This window comes from Triticum urartu, unplaced genomic scaffold, assembly GCF_056163025.1.
Source record: "Triticum urartu cultivar PI428250 unplaced genomic scaffold, HENAU_Tu73 scaffold1, whole genome shotgun sequence".
NCBI lineage: Eukaryota > Viridiplantae > Streptophyta > Magnoliopsida > Poales > Poaceae > Triticum > Triticum urartu.
In genome coordinates this window covers 12,016,882-12,031,881 of record NW_028259461.1, presented here as the reverse complement: position 1 = coordinate 12,031,881, position 15,000 = coordinate 12,016,882, and positions in this window count along the sequence as shown.

Below are 15,000 nucleotides of genomic sequence, written 5' to 3'. Positions count from 1 at the left end.
CAATTCATTTAGAGTTACTTAATAGTCTATTTCTTATACCATATCTCTATCCCGTGAAATTCTCGAGCCAAAAGATGGATGCATATGCTGTGTTTCATTTTGCTAAATGATATCAATTAAATGGTGTATCAATTCCATAAATTGCATATAGCAATAAATAAATCAGCAAAATTCTTTCTAATATTTTAGATAGAAGAAACATTTCTTCTATCTAAAATATTAGAAAGAATGTACCCTTCTATCCAAATCCAATTTGCATCGATAAAATAAATCCAAATTCCAGTAGTAGATGAATAATTGCAAATTTGTGTGTGTACGAGATTAGAATAACTTCAAAATAACTGACATAATTTTGTATTTTTCCTGATCAGAAAAATACATGAAAAAGAAAGGAGGTAGAAAAATTTTTGGATTTATGGTTAAAGAAGAAAAAGAAGAAAACAGGGGTTCTGTTGAATTTCAAGTATTCAGTTTCACCAATAAGATACGGAGACTTGCTTCACATTTGGAATTACACAAAAAAGATTTTTCATCGGAAAGAGGTCTACGAAGACTTTTGGGAAAACGTCGACGTTTGCTGGCTTATTTGGCAAAGAAAAATAGAGTACGTTATAAGAAATTAATCGGTCAGTTGAATATTCGGGAGCAGTAATTTAATCGTTCAAATTTTTTTCTTGTTTTATTATTTTTTTAGTAGTCTTATAGTAGTCTTAGATTTTTCATTTTGATGAGCCTCGCTTTGAGGAATTCATGGAATAATCCATTTTCATGGAATAATGAATTAAGGAAGAAAGGATATGAGTCTACCGCTTACAAGAAAAGATCTCATGATAGTCAATATGGGCCCTCAACACCCATCAATGCATGGTGTTCTTCGACTGATCGTTACTCTCGATGGTGAGGATGTTATTGATTGTGAACCCATATTAGGGTATTTACACAGAGGAATGGAAAAAATCGCGGAAAACCGAACTATTATACAATACTTACCTTATGTAACAAGGTGGGATTATTTAGCTACTATGTTTACAGAAGCAATAACAGTAAATGCACCAGAATTCTTGGAGAATATTCAAATACCACAAAGAGCCAGCTATATTAGGGTAATTATGTTAGAATTAAGCCGGATAGCTTCTCACTTGCTATGGCTTGGACCTTTTATGGCGGATCTCGGCGCACAGACTCCTTTTTTCTATATTTTTAGAGAGAGAGAATTAATATATGATCTATTTGAAGCTGCTACAGGTATGCGAATGATGCACAATTACTTTCGCATCGGAGGAGTAGCCGCCGATCTACCTTATGGATGGATCGATAAATGTTTAGATTTCTGTGATTATTTTTTACGCGGAGTTGTTGAATATCAACAACTTATTACACAGAATCCAATTTTTTTAGAGCGAGTTGAAGGAGTAGGTTTTATTAGCGGAGAAGAAGCAGTAAATTGGGGCTTATCGGGACCGATGTTACGAGCTTCTGGAATACAATGGGATCTTCGTAAAGTAGATCCTTATGAGTCTTACAACCAATTTGATTGGAAAGTCCAATGGCAAAAAGAAGGGGATTCGTTAGCTCGCTATTTAGTACGAATTGGTGAAATGAGGGAATCCATCAAAATAATTCAACAAGCTGTAGAAAAAATTCCTGGAGGACCTTATGAAAATTTAGAAGTCCGACGCTTTAAGAAAGAAAATAATTCTGAATGGAATGATTTTGAGTATAAATTTCTTGGTAAAAAACCTTCGCCCAATTTTGAATTGTCAAGACAAGAGCTTTATGTAAGAGTAGAAGCCCCAAAAGGTGAATTAGGGATTTATCTAGTAGGAGATGATAGCCTTTTCCCCTGGAGATGGAAAATCCGTCCACCCGGGTTTATTAATTTGCAAATTCTTCCTCAGCTAGTTAAAAAAATGAAATTGGCTGATATCATGACGATATTAGGTAGTATAGATATCATTATGGGGGAAGTTGATCGTTGAAATGATAATAGATAGGGTAGAGGTAGAAACTATCAATTCTTTTTCGAAATTGGAATTATTAAAAGAAGTCTATGGACTGATATCGATTCTACCCATTTTGACCCTCCTTTTGGGAATAACAATAGAGGTACTCGTAATTGTGTGGTTAGAAAGAGAAATATCTGCGTCGATACAACAACGTATTGGTCCTGAATATGCTGGCCCCCTGGGCCTGCTTCAAGCTATAGCAGATGGGACTAAGCTACTTTTTAAAGAAGATATTCTGCCATCCCGAGGAGATATTTCTTTATTTAGCATTGGACCCTCTATAGCAGTCATATCAGTTTTATTAAGTTTTTTAGTTATCCCTTTGGGATATCATTTTGTTTTAGCCGATCTTAGTATTGGTGTTTTTTTATGGATTGCCATTTCAAGTATAGCTCCTATTGGTCTTCTTATGGCAGGATATAGCTCAAATAATAAATATTCTTTTTCAGGCGGTCTACGAGCTGCTGCTCAATCCATTAGTTATGAAATACCATTAACTTTTTGTGTGCTAGCAATATCTCTACGTGTGATTCGTTAAAATAGATCTTTTTCCTATAAAATCCATTAACTATTTATATTCCTTTTCTTATTTAGTATTTGGGTTGGTAAGTTAAACTAGATAGCTATATGAGTGAAACAAAACAGCTTATAAATTTGTAGTAAAAAGAAAAAATCTCATTTCCTACGTACAAGAAAAAAGTGGAAGTAAACATAAGCAGTGTAAACTCTTTATCCCAAGGTTGATATTTTTTAATTAGTCATCATATCTTGAAGCGGCCAAGAATAAAGGATTCACGATATGGAATTCCATTACTAGAATACTCCTAGTTATTACTATAACTTAATAATCCATAAGAAGAATCCACCAAAAGTTAGTGAAGGGTTAGGAACACTAAAGTACATAAAGGATTAGTAATGGAAAATCTAAAACATTAGAGATTTTTGCCCATAAAAGGAATCATAATAAGGACTTGCAATTTGTAGAAATTATCAAGTAGTACTTTCTTCGGATTCCGATCCAGAGTATGTTCCCATTCACTTGTTAAGGAAATGGCTATCAAGAACGAATTAACCCTTTATCCATTTTTTCTTTTTAAATACCCCCTCCCTGGGGAAAGAAGAATAGTAAAAAAGATATGGAGTGCACTAGAAAAAATTTTCATTATTTCCTTCCTCTATCCATATTCATGCAGAATTGCTCATGAACTAATACCCAACTCTTTCCATTTATTAATTGAATTCCTATAACAAGTAACAAGTGTTTTATTCCAAGATTAAGTTATTACTGAACAAAGAAAAATTTTCATTATATATATAAAGGATGAGATCAATTCGGAAGCGCTTTTTCTTATTCTAGCAGACGGAATTCCTTTGGTCTAATTTAGGACTTTCAAATCTATTTTATTTTATCTAATTCTATCTACGCCCCCGGGGCTAGGAACAAAACAGTCCTTTCCTTTTTCTGATCATAGAGAAGCCGTATGAAGCTAAGGTTTCATGTACGGTTTTGAAATAGCGGTGGGAACTGTGATGTTATCACCGACTATGATTATCTAACAGTTCAAGTACAGTTGATATAGTTGAAGCACAGTCAAAATACGGTTTTTTTGGATGGAATATTTGGCGTCAGCCTATAGGTTTTCTGGTTTTTTTAATTTCTTCTTTGGCAGAATGTGAAAGATTACCCTTTGATTTACCAGAAGCGGAGGAAGAATTAGTAGCAGGTTACCAAACTGAATATTCCGGTATCAAATATGGTTTATTTTATCTTGTTTCTTACCTAAATTTATTAGTTTCTTCTTTATTTGTAACAGTTCTCTACTTGGGCGGGTGGAATTTATCTATTCCCTATATATCCTTTTTTGATTTTTTCCAAATGAATAAAGCAGTTGGAATTTTGGAAATGACAATGGGTATATTTATTACATTAACTAAAGCTTATTTATTTCTCTTCATTTCTATCACAATAAGATGGACTTTACCGAGGATGAGAATGGATCAGTTATTAAATCTTGGATGGAAATTTCTTTTACCTATTTCCCTGGGCAATCTCTTATTAACAACCTCTTCTCAACTTGTTTCACTATAAATAAGATAATACAATAATAGTAAGAATATTTTCAACACAAAAGCTCTCTCAAACAAGAGAAAGAAACATATCTTTTTCATAGATATTTAGAATGAATATGTTCCCTATGGTAACTGGGTTCATGAGTTATGGTCAACAAACAATACGTGCTACAAGGTACATAGGTCAAAGTTTCATAACTACCTTATCCCACACAAATCGTTTACCTATAACGATTCACTACCCTTATGAAAAATCAATTACACCAGAGCGTTTCCGAGGGCGAATCCACTTTGAATTTGATAAATGTATTGCTTGTGAAGTATGTGTTCGCGTATGTCCGATAGATTTACCCGTTGTGGATTGGAGATTTGAAAAGGATATTAAAAGAAAACAATTGCTTAATTATAGTATTGATTTCGGAGTTTGTATATTTTGTGGCAATTGTGTTGAGTACTGTCCAACAAGCTGTTTATCAATGACTGAAGAATATGAACTTTCTACCTATGATCGTCATGAATTGAATTACAATCAAATTGCTTTAAGTCGGTTACCAATCTCCATAATGGGAGATTACACAATTCAAACAATTAGGAATTCGTCTGAAAGTAAAATAAACAAAGAAAAATCTTCGAATTCAAGAACGATTACTGATTACTAAACTTTGATTTTGTCTTTCTGTTATAAAAATCTAATAATTCTTTATTAAACTTTAAAATTAAACTATAAAGAAAAACGAAAAACTACTGCTTATTGGAAATTATTTCTTATTTTAAATCAGACTAGATTTTCGTGATATAATATAATTTATAACTATAAGTTTATACACAAAAAAATACCCTAATCCTTTTTTCCTTCCTTGAATCCTTTAGTTTTAGTCAGTTCATGAAAAATTTTATACTATTAATTTCTTTTTATCCATAATGGATTTACCTGGACCAATACATGAGATTCTTATGCTATTTGGGGGATTTGTTCTTCTACTAGGGGGTCTAGGAGTAGTATTACTTACCAACCCCATTTATTCTGCCTTTTCGCTGGGATTAGTTCTTGTTTGTATATCCTTATTCTATTTTTTATTAAATTCCTACTTTGTAGCTGTCGCACAACTTCTTATTTATGTGGGAGCCATAAATGTCTTGATCATATTCGCTGTAATGTTCGTAAATGGCTCAGAATGGTCTAAAGATAAGAATTATTGGACTATTGGAGATGGGTTCACTTCACTCGTTTGTATAACTATTGTTTTTTCACTAATGACTACTATCCCAGATACGTCGTGGTATGGAATTCTTTGGACTACAAGATCAAACCAAATAGTAGAACAGGGTCTCATAAATAATGTTCAACAAATTGGAATTCATTTAGCAACCGATTTTTATCTTCCGTTTGAACTCATTTCCATAATTCTTCTAGTTTCTTTAATAGGTGCAATTACTATGGCTCGGCAATAAGAAAACTTAGAAAAAGTACAAATTATAAGAATTGCAAATCTAAAATAAATAACTAAAGAATCACAATTTTGATTTAGTAAAATCCATCTACTGCCAACAAATACCTCCTTTTTTTTTTTTTTTTTTTTCTTTTGTTGTGTAATTGTTCTATTGTAATTAATTGAATCGGTTCAATTCTTGCCCTCATATTGAAATGAATCGAGATTGATAAGGAGTTAGTTAATGATGTTTGAGCATGTACTTTTTTTGAGTGTCTATTTATTTTCGATTGGTATCTATGGATTGATCACAAGCCGAAACATGGTTAGAGCTCTAATATGTCTTGAACTTATACTGAATTCAATTAATCTAAATCTCGTAACATTTTCTGATCTATTTGATAGTCGCCAATTAAAAGGAGATATTTTCGCAATTTTTGTTATAGCCCTTGCAGCTGCTGAAGCCGCTATTGGACTATCCATTCTTTCTTCCATCCATCGTAATAGGAAATCCACTCGTATCAATCAATCTAATTTATTGAATAATTAGACTTTTGAATAATTAGACATAGAATCCTCTAAACAAAGGCGCACATATTAAAATAAATAGAAATCAATACTATTTTCTTAGTATTATTTGAGAATATCCATTTTTTTTAGTAGATTATTGCATAGTATTCTTTTTCACTTAAATGAATTTTTGTATTTGTAATTCATTGATATTGCAATTTGAATATTGCAATAATTTATATTGAAAAGACGATAGCCAATTTATTGGCTAATTCGAATTCGTCTGTACAATTCGTAAAATTCTTTCTTATTTCTTATTTATTGTTGAAATCCAAAATTAAAGTCTCTTGGCTCTCTTCACGCTTTCTCACAAACAGATTAAAAAATAGATTTTTTTTTTTGAAGTTTGGATAAACCATTGCTTCGTCTGGTGTCTACAATACATATGACTCATTATAGTACTAATTTCATTTTTACCAGATCGAAAAATTTTATGTTGAAAAGAAAAATTTATAGATCCAATGTCACATTCCGTAAAAATTTACGATACATGTATAGGATGCACTCAATGTGTACGAGCTTGTCCAACAGATGTATTAGAAATGATACCCTGGGATGGATGTAAAGCCAAGCAAATTGCTTCCGCGCCGAGAACCGAAGATTGTGTGGGTTGTAAGAGATGTGAATCTGCCTGCCCGACAGATTTTTTAAGTGTCCGCGTTTATTTAGGGCCTGAAACAACACGTAGCATGGCTCTATCTTATTGATACGTTACAAAAAACTTCACTCGAATCGTCTGATTCCTCTTTACCGAAGAAGCCTGTGCTCGAAATAATCGAGCACGGGCTTTTCTGGTCAAAACGTATCTTGTCTTTATCACTTTATCATGAGTTATTTTCCTTGGTTAACAATACTTGTTGTTTTGCCGATATTTGCAGGTTCATTAATTTTCTTTTTACCTCATAAGGGAAACAAAGTCGTTAGGTGGTATACTATATCTATTTGTTTATTAGAATTCCTTCTAATGACTTATGCGTTCTGTTATCATTTCCAACTGGAGGATCCCTTAATCCAATTAAAGGAGGATTATAAATGGATAGATGTCTTCGATTTCCACTGGAGATTGGGAATCGATGGACTTTCATTAGGATCTATTTTATTGACAGGATTTATCACTACTTTAGCTACTTTAGCAGCTTGGCCAATTACACGGAATTCGCGATTATTCTATTTCCTGATGCTCGCAATGTATAGTGGTCAAATAGGATTATTTTCTTCGCGAGACCTTTTACTTTTTTTTATCATGTGGGAGTTAGAATTAATTCCTGTTTACTTACTTTTATCCATGTGGGGGGGGAAGAGGCGTCTATATTCAGCTACAAAGTTTATTTTGTATACTGCAGGCGGTTCCATTTTTTTCTTAATCGGAGTTCTGGGTATGGGCTTATATGGTTCCAACGAACCAGGATTAGATTTGGAAAGATTAATTAATCAATCATACCCTGCAACCTTGGAAATACTTTTATATTTTGGCTTCCTTATTGCTTATGCTGTCAAATTGCCGATTATACCCCTACATACGTGGTTACCAGATACCCATGGGGAAGCACATTATAGTACATGTATGCTTTTAGCGGGAATATTATTAAAGATGGGAGCATATGGATTGATTCGGATCAACATGGAATTGTTACCTCATGCTCATTATCTATTTTCGCCCTGGTTAGTAATAATAGGAGCGATCCAAATAATCTATGCAGCTTCAACTTCTCTTGGTCAACGAAATTTCAAAAAAAGAATAGCTTATTCCTCTGTATCTCACATGGGTTTCATAATTATAGGAATTGGTTCCATAACCAACATTGGACTCAATGGAGCTATTTTACAAATATTATCCCATGGATTTATTGGTGCTACACTTTTTTTCTTGGCAGGAACCGCTTCTGATAGAATGCGTCTTGTTTATCTCGAAGAACTGGGGGGAATATCTATCCCAATGCCTAAAATTTTTACCATGTTTAGTAGCTTTTCAATGGCTTCTCTTGCCTTACCAGGAATGAGTGGTTTTGTCGCAGAATTAGTAGTATTTTTTGGACTAATTACTAGTCCAAAATTTCTGTTAATGCCAAAAACACTAATTACTTTTGTAATGGCAATTGGAATGATATTAACTCCTATTTATTTATTATCTATGTTACGCCAGATGTTCTATGGATACAAGCTATTTAATGTTCCAAACGCAAATTTTGTGGATTCTGGACCACGAGAACTCTTTATTTTAATCTGTATCTTTTTACCAGTAATAGGAATTGGTATTTATCCAGATTTTGTTCTCTCCCTATCCGTTGACAGGGTAGAGGCTCTCTTATCCAATTATTATCCTAAATAGGTTTGCTTTTTTTTACTCGTCTGCTCTATTAATGCAGAAATAAGTAAAAAAGTATATAATGCAGAAATAAGTAAAAAAGTATAATTAGATCTATCTCGAATTTTTGAGAACCCTTTGATAAGGCGTTCAAGGGGTTCTCAAATAAAACATAAAAGTAAAAACCTTCATTTCATGAAGGTTTTATTTTATGTAATCATTTAGGTGTTAATGTAAACGAACCATAACTATGTAAGCCTATTCCTAATAGATTTATACCAAAATAACAAATCCAAATTATAAGAAATCCTATCAAAGCTATAAGTGCAGAATTCGTACCCTTCCAATTTGGATTTGTTCTACTATGTAAATAAATTGCGAATATGGTCCAAGTAATAAATGCCCAAGTTTCCTTAGGATCCCAATTCCAATAGGATCCCCAGGCCTCATTAGCCCATACTGCTCCACAAAGAATACCTACGGTTAAAAGGGTAAATCCTAGGCTAATGACACGATAACTCCAAGAATCCAAACGCTCCGTTAATTGATATTTGTAATAATTTGGAAATGAAGGGACAGAGGTTCTTTTTAAAGCACTTCTTTTTGCATAAAAATATTTAATATCACTAAAGAAAAATGTTTTATTTAAAACATTTTTTTTCTTTTTAGAAAAGAAATGGAAATTATTTCGAAATCTAATGATTAGAATAGCGGCAGATAATAAGGATCCGCACAAAAGAGTTGCATAGCTTAATAACATCATACTGACATGCATCATTAACCACTGAGATTGTAGAGCAGGTACTAGTATCGTGGATTGATGCATTTCAGTTAAAAGACCCGATGTGGCAAAGCCTTGCGTTAAAATAGTACTTGGCGTAGTTATTGTGCTTAAATCATTTTTAGAGTTCTGTATTTTAGGAATGGTATGAAGAATATACAGGGCCCATGAAAGGAAGATCAATGACTCATATAAATTACTTAATGGAAAATGTCCCGAGGAAGCCCAACGAGAAACTAAGAATCCTGTTATAGAGAAAAAAGTAACTATCATTCCTTTTTCTGACGAATCGCGTAATCCTCCAAGTTCACGAACTAATAAGGTTATAAAATGAATCGTAATCACAATTGAAATCGTTGAGAAAGAGATATGAGTTAGTATATGTTCTAAAGTTGCAAATAGCATAAGGGGAAGGTCCCATTACAAAATTGTAAATTTCGAATTGATTTCTAATCTATTGTATTCTTTTTCAAGAATGCCGCCACTCGGATTCGAACCGAGATGCTTGAGCACTGCTTCCTAAGAGCAGCGTGTCTACCAATTTCACCATGGCGGCTAACTTCAAATAATAGGTAACTTAAAAGAATAATAGCTATTATCTTGGGAATCGTCGATATTGGGAAAGTCCATAAAATTTAGGAACATTAGAGTTTTCATTAAAATAGACTTCGTTTGGTAGTATCGTTTCCATTTTTTTTTTTTACAATAAACTCTTGCTTTGCCCAATAGAAACACAAACACTGCTTGAAAGAGTTGGAACTTCTTTTTTCTAACTTGCAATTATAGAACTAATTTTTTCTAATTAATTTCCCCTTTACATTTTGAAAATTCTTTCAATACAATGAAAAAAATCCAAAAGGGTTTCTATTTAATGATGAAATTAAAATAAAATGGATAAATAGAAAAGGCTTTTTGGATTTTTTAAAAATTTCTAGAATGAAAGTCTTTATGCTCTTATTAATAAGATTTACTAACCTTATGATTTTGGAGAAGATAGGTGGAAGTTGTAAGTCCTATTGTAAGAATACTCCACTTTTCATAATTTTCCTAATAGAATATGAGGATTCTATTAGGAAAATTATGAAAAGTTCATTGATAGGAAAAGAATACTTAGCACACAGTATACCAAACAAAACTTTTTTTTTCTTGTATATATAAGATAAGAGGGGTTTTTTGTTCTAAGAATATTGTACCGAGTAATTCGACACATAAAAGTACATTCAAAGAAGAATCCAAATTATTAAATAATTGGAATTCTTTTTTGATAAGTCAATTCATATTATTCCAAAATCTTATTATTTGTTTGTTGCCCAGAAAAACCCTTTGGTTTTGGATGCTCATTACCGCTCGAAAATGATCTTGATTTTACTAAAGAATAAGATTGTACTATGGAAAAATAAGTCTTTTTCTTCCAAATATTTTTACGAATACGCTTTTTTGACATTGAAGTACGTTTTTTTGGAACTGCCATTCAAAAAGGAAATTACTTTTTTCTAGTTGTATGTGAAAGACATCTATTGCTGCAAATCAATCCTTCTTTCTTCTTTTTATTAGTATTTATACTTAGATACTGAAAGATACTTAAATTTTGAATTATTTTTTACTTCATTTTGTCTAATGCGGATAAGACAACAAGAATTTTTTAACATTTTTTCTTTATATATTTTATACTTTTTTTTTAATAATATAGAATATATAGAAGGGTTTCTCATTTAAATCTATTTATATCTATTTATATATCAAGTATACTCCATATATAGATATATGGTATGGAAGCCTATCCCCCATATAAGATAAGACGGGGGGATAAAAAGAAGGGAAAATGAAAATAGTTAATTAAGTTCAGAATGGTATTCCATAAAGGAAAGGAATTCCAATCAAAACAAAAAATACTGAGTCTCTTAAACAAGACATTCTAAAACTTAGGTAATTTATAGTCATTAGAATTTTAGTTCTATATGAAGTAAGGACTATTCGATAATTTCTTATAAACATAGGTTTTCATTGGAATTCACTCAATCAGTTAATTATGGAACAAGAGAGCTGTTTCATCTTTGTTTTAAAGAAATATAAAAATGAATTATGAATAGAAAGTAAAATGATTCCACTTTTTTTTTTTTATTTTTATAAATATCTTTATTTAGTTAATAAAATAACTTCGTTACCTAGTTATTTTATTAACTTTTTTAATTTAACCAACTAAACCCATTCTTAATTTTTAATTATTTCAATGAGATAAATTTTGGAAAAATTAAGAATTTCAGTATTTTTTCTTATTCTTTTTATTTATTCTTTCAGAAAGAGATAAGAATTGGTTTGGTGAATCGGAAACAATTTTATAGAAAAATTGAAGTAAAAATTGAAGTAAAAATTGCAATTTCTTTTCTTATGGAACATACATATCAATATGCATGGGTAATCCCTCTTCTCCCACTTCCAGTTATTATGTCAATGGGATTTGGCCTTATTCTTATTCCGACAGCAACAAAAAATCTTCGTCGCATATGGGCTTTTCCTAGTGTTTTACTCTTAAGTATAGCTATGGTATTCTCAGTTCAACTGTCTATTCAACAAATAAATGGAAGTTCGATCTATCAATATCTATGGTCTTGGACCGTCAATAATGATTTTTCTTTAGAATTTGGATACTTGATTGACCCACTTACTTCTATTATGTTAATACTAATTACTACTGTAGGAATCCTGGTTCTTATTTATAGTGATGGTTATATGTCTCACGATGAAGGATATTTGAGATTTTTTGTTTATATAAGTTTTTTCAATACTTCCATGTTGGGATTGGTTACTAGCTCCAATTTGATACAAATTTATTTTTTTTGGGAACTCGTGGGAATGTGTTCTTATTTATTGATAGGCTTTTGGTTTACACGACCAATCGCAGCGAGTGCTTGTCAAAAAGCTTTTGTAACTAATCGTGTAGGGGATTTTGGTCTATTATTAGGAATTTTAGGTTTTTTTTGGATAACAGGTAGTTTAGAGTTTAGGGATTTGTTCAAAATAGCTAATAACTGGATTCCTAATAATGGAATTAACTCTTTACTTACTACTTTGTGTGCTTTTTTATTATTCCTTGGTGCAGTTGCGAAATCCGCACAATTCCCTCTTCACGTATGGTTACCCGATGCTATGGAAGGGCCCACTCCTATTTCGGCTCTTATACACGCAGCAACTATGGTTGCTGCGGGAATTTTTCTTCTAGCTCGACTTCTTCCTCTTTTCATATCTTTACCTTTGATAATGAGTTTTATTTCTTTAGTAGGTACAATAACACTATTCTTAGGAGCTACTTTAGCTCTTGCTCAGAGAGATATTAAAAGAAGCTTAGCCTATTCTACAATGTCTCAATTGGGTTATATGATGTTAGCTCTAGGTATAGGTTCTTATCAAGCTGCTTTATTCCATTTGATCACTCATGCTTATTCAAAAGCTTTATTGTTCTTGGGATCCGGATCCGTTATTCATTCAATGGAACCTCTTGTTGGATATTCACCAGATAAAAGTCAAAATATGGTTCTTATGGGCGGTTTAAGAAAATACATTCCAATCACAAGAACTACTTTTTTATGGGGTACACTTTCTCTTTGTGGTATTCCACCTCTTGCTTGCTTCTGGTCCAAAGATGAAATCCTTAGTAATAGTTGGTTGTATTCGCCCTTTTTTGGAATAATAGCCTCCTTTACTGCAGGATTAACTGCCTTTTATATGTTTCGGATATATTTACTTACATTTGATGGGTATTTGCGTGTTCATTTTCAAAATTACAGTAGCACTAAAGAGAGTTCCTTGTATTCAATATCCTTATGGGGAAAAAGGATACCCAAAGGAGTGAATAGGGATTTCGTTTTATCAACAACGAAGAGTGGAGTTTCTTTTTTTTCACAAAATATACCAAAAATTCAAGGTAATACAAGAAATAGGATAGGATCCTTTACTACGTCTTTTGGGGCTAAAAAAACTTTTGCCTATCCGCATGAAACGGGAAATACTATGTTATTTCCTCTTCTTATATTACTACTTTTCACTTTGTTCATTGGATTCATAGGAATCTCTTTTGATAATGGAGGAATTGGTAATGGAATAGCAGAGTTAACCATATTATCAAAGTGGTTAACTCCCTCAATAAACTTTACCCAGGAAAGTTCTAATTCTTTTGTAAATTCATATGAATTTATTACTAATGCAATTTCTTCTGTAAGTCTAGCTATCTTTGGTTTATTCATAGCATATATCTTCTATGGATCCGCTTATTCTTTTTTTCAGAATTTGGATTTAATAAACTCTTTTTACAAAGGAAATCCTAAAAAAGAATTTTTAGATCAAGTAAAAAAAAATATATACAGTTGGTCATATAATCGTGGTTATATAGATATTTTCTATACTAGGGTCTTTACCCTCGGTATAAGAGGGTTAACCGAACTCACGGAGTTTTTTGATAAGGGTGTTATTGATGGAATTACCAATGGAGTGGGTCTTGCTAGTTTTTGTATAGGAGAGGAAATTAAATATGTAGGGGGAGGTCGAATCTCGTCTTATTTATTCTTTTTTTTATGTTATGTATCTGTGTTTTTATTCTTTTTTCTTTCTTAAGTTAAGGAATTTACAACAAGTCTCTTGCAAAAATAACTATCCTATCCCCTTTCTACAATCTCTCTATATCCTTGTTACATAAGGTAAGTATTGTATAATAGTTCGGTTTTCCGCGATTTTTTCCATTCCTCTGTGTAAATACCCTAATATGGGTTCACAATCAATAACATCCTCACCATCGAGAGTAACGATCAGTCGAAGAACACCATGCATTGATGGGTGTTGAGGGCCCATATTGACTATCATGAGATCTTTTCTTGTAAGCGGTAGACTCATATCCTTTCTTCCTTAATTCATTATTCCATGAAAATGGATTATTCCATGAATTCCTCAAAGCGAGGCTCATCAAAATGAAAAATCTAAGACTACTATAAGACTACTAAAAAAATAATAAAACAAGAAAAAAATTTGAACGATTAAATTACTGCTCCCGAATATTCAACTGACCGATTAATTTCTTATAACGTACTCTATTTTTCTTTGCCAAATAAGCCAGCAAACGTCGACGTTTTCCCAAAAGTCTTCGTAGACCTCTTTCCGATGAAAAATCTTTTTTGTGTAATTCCAAATGTGAAGCAAGTCTCCGTATCTTATTGGTGAAACTGAATACTTGAAATTCAACAGAACCCCTGTTTTCTTCTTTTTCTTCTTTAACCATAAATCCAAAAATTTTTCTACCTCCTTTCTTTTTCATGTATTTTTCTGATCAGGAAAAATACAAAATTATGTCAGTTATTTTGAAGTTATTCTAATCTCGTACACACACAAATTTGCAATTATTCATCTACTACTGGAATTTGGATTTATTTTATCGATGCAAATTGGATTTGGATAGAAGGGTACATTCTTTCTAATATTTTAGATAGAAGAAATGTTTCTTCTATCTAAAATATTAGAAAGAATTTTGCTGATTTATTTATTGCTATATGCAATTTATGGAATTGATACACCATTTAATTGATATCATTTAGCAAAATGAAACACAGCATATGCATCCATCTTTTGGCTCGAGAATTTCACGGGATAGAGATATGGTATAAGAAATAGACTATTAAGTAACTCTAAATGAATTGTGGATACATCTGTATCCTTAACATACTGAAACGATTGTCATTATTCGTATCAAACCAATAGCGATTCATACAAGCTAAATCTTCTAATCAATGGTGGGCCAATAATGAATTTTTTTGCATATGTATTAAGACGCTTGGCCTGATTTCGAAATTGTCC